This window comes from Theropithecus gelada, chromosome 4, assembly GCF_003255815.1.
Source record: "Theropithecus gelada isolate Dixy chromosome 4, Tgel_1.0, whole genome shotgun sequence".
Lineage (NCBI taxonomy): Eukaryota > Metazoa > Chordata > Mammalia > Primates > Cercopithecidae > Theropithecus > Theropithecus gelada.
Window position 1 is genome coordinate 99224496 of NC_037671.1, and position 3180 is coordinate 99227675.

Consider the following 3180-nt stretch of genomic DNA (forward strand, 5'->3'; position numbering starts at 1 on the left):
TAACAGCTCAATCTGATTTATCCATGAAGTTCTGCCCATGAAGTTTACAAGCACTAGGAACATTTCTCCAAGTTGCACATGAGAGTTCCGGCCCCGAACCCTAAGTTACACGTGGATCTGGAGCTAAGGAAGGCCTTGAATCTCTGGAATTCACCCTCCTTATCTGCACAATAGGGGCTGCAGTGCATGATCCCTCACAGCTTCATCATAGTCAGGGCAGAGAGTGAGATGCCCCTGTGTCAGTGGTACGGCTAGTGCTCACTGCTTGCTTGCCTTCATTCCTTCTCTAGATTAACCATAAACGATGTCAGGTTGCTGTCTAAGTCCTGGCAGGGCAATGTATTGTGGTTTTCCACAGTCTTCACAACCAGCAGAGGGAGCGAAAGTGCACAGTAAGTAAACTTTAATGAAGTATAAAATCTTTTTTAAAATTCTATTTCATTAAAATAAAATCTGCTAAATGTGTCTGGGTTGAGAAATTTGACATGCCTGGTATATTTGCCTGCTGTCTGTTAGTGTTTGTGCGTGGGAAGTCAGAATTTAAAAATTATGGCCACTATAGTTAATAACAATATATTGTCTTGAAAATTGCTGAGACTGGAAGCTTCCAGCTGTACTGAGCTCTGCGTCTGCCCCAGTGATTCTTCACACTGCCAATCAAGTCCCTAAGGAACTTGTCTCCTCCAGACTCAAGTGCATTCTGTCCTGAAGAAGTCTGGCTTTGATAGGAGCCCTGTTCTTGTAGGGACAGAAAAGAAAAGGAGTGGAATGTGGTCCATCTGCCAGAAGAAAAGTTGGATTGATAAAAAGGGTCTCCAATTTGGGCTGCTGCCTAAAAGACTTTGGAAATTGTAGTTTTACTCCAGTCCCCACAGAGGAGCTCTTCAACAACCCAACAGTGAATCTGTGCTCAGTGGCCCAGCCAACCAGCAACTGGCTCTGCTGGTTAGCCTGGCAATTAGTACCATTAGTGGTCATGCCTGGAACTGCCCAGGCCTTTGTGCCACTTGGGTTGATGCCCAGTAGACATTAGTACACCCCTTACCATTTCATCAGGAAATCTCCATGGACTATCAGTTTCATTTCTCCTCAGAGAACTACAGGGAAAGGTACCAGAACTTCTAGGATTTCCCTGGACAAACCTTGTATCTCTTCCCCAAGTGTAGTGTATTCTGGTCTAGGAGATGTGGACCCTCTGGGATATTTTTTTAAAAGAACGATGATATCTAGTATTTTTCCATGAGAGACACTGATCCATTTGGTACCCAGAAGGTCATGCAACAGAAATTTGATCTGCTGATTGGGAAAGACAAAGGTCTGTCCATCTGAGTTTTGATGTTGATGCATTTGACTCTACACTGGCTCCAGTCACAGGAATCCCTATTGTAGGGGGACTGACCTTTCAAGAAAGCATCTATATTACTGAGGAAATACATAGTACAGGGTTGCTGTCAGCGCTGGATCTTGTTGAAGTCAATCCTCAACTGGGCACTTCAGAGGAAGGGGCAAAGGCCACAGCTAGCCTGCCAGTAGATGTAACTGCTTTACGTTTGGGTCAGACAAGATGTAACTGCTTTACGTTTGGGTCAGACATTGCCTATGGCCAGATTTTCAGTTTCCCGGTCAAGTCAGAAAATGAAGCGTGTGTGAGAATTTAGGAAAGACTGTGCACCGTTTTGTTTCACAATGGACATTCCAGAACTGTAAGGCATTTGAGAGGACAGGTATTAAGTGGTTATCTGGGTTAATATTGCCTTAATGGAAACATTTGCACATTCTCACAATTGTAAAGTTTCCCCTCTCCATTTTGGTGACTAATAATACTACTGTAAATGTGTGTGTGTGTATATATATATACACACGCACACACACACATATACATATTTTGCACTTCACTGGGTATTAATGCATTGTAGTGTTGTGTAAATTTAAAGATGCACAGCAGCATTTGCTACCTTGATATATCAAAAAATGCTAAGAGAGGAGATTTTCAAGTATTTTCACCACAAAAAAATGATAATTATGTGAGGTCATGCATATGGTAATTGGCTTGATTTAGCCATTCCACAATGTGTACATATTTCAAAACAATATGTTGTGCCTGATATATACAATTTTTATTTGTCAACTTAAAAATTAATTAATTGGAAAAAAAAGTAACAAGAGGAAGGAGATTAGGTCCACCCACACCTACTATTCTGCTGTCTAAAGATAAAGGAGGAGCCAGAGGATGCTGGGCCTGCAGGGAAGGAGGAGACGCATATCAGCGTCCTGGCTGGGAAGAGAACTCAAGCCTCTCCCCTGGACCTGCTTTCGTTTTTTCACTCACTCACATGAAAATGGGCTTGGGATCAATAAGAATAATTCTGCTCAAGCTTTCCAACAGAAGAAAAACAGAGTAACCAGCCATGTTCTGCAGTCCTCACAGCAATCCTTCCCTCCAGCTAACTTGCTTCTCATCTGCTACTTTTCATAAAGATAATGTGCTCCCGCATCTCATGATGAAAGGTAAAGTCTTTAAAGTAGTCCGTCGGTCACTAGACCTCATGGCCTCCCTTCGCCCCGCGTACCTCTGGGTCTCCTCAATTCTCCCACAGCACCAGTGGCCAGTGTGCCTTTCCTGAAGCATGTCAGGCCGCTTCACACCAAAAGCCTTTGAACTCACTGTCCCCAGAACTCTGTTCCCCTAGAAGTCTGCATGGCTTAGTCCTTCTTTGTCTACCGAATGTCAGCCTTCTTGATGCCCTATTTTAATTGTAAACTATCTGCTTTTCACTTTTCCTCCTACCTTATTTTTCTTTACCTGACATTTGATACATATTATATGTCTTACTATTTTCCTTATAAGTTCAGAGGTTTCTATCATTTTGCTCACTGTCATTCAATGAATGAATAAATGAATGAGTGAATGAATTTTAAACTTAATTACATATGCAGTGTTTGAAAGAAAGAAAAGCAAGTTTCCTTTAATGAAGGTATCATTATGTGCATATTATGGTTCTTTCGGCCTTACTCCCAAATAATTTTTTAATCGGTAGCTTCAAGATTGCTACATTGATTGAAATTCTAATTACTTGGCTGTGAGCACAAGTGTGCTCATAACTTTATCATGTTGCCATAAATATCAGTTATTTGGTAAGATAATGCTGCATTCACCTCCTCCTACTATAATGTCTAATT

At 41.6% G+C, this 3180-nt stretch overlaps 1 pseudogene; it reads left to right on the plus strand.

Moving 5' to 3' along the window:
• The first annotated feature begins 304 nt into the window (after nt 1-304).
• On the plus strand, nt 305-1658 carry LOC112622632 (annotated as a pseudogene).
• Nucleotides 1659-3180: the final 1522 nt, after the last annotated feature.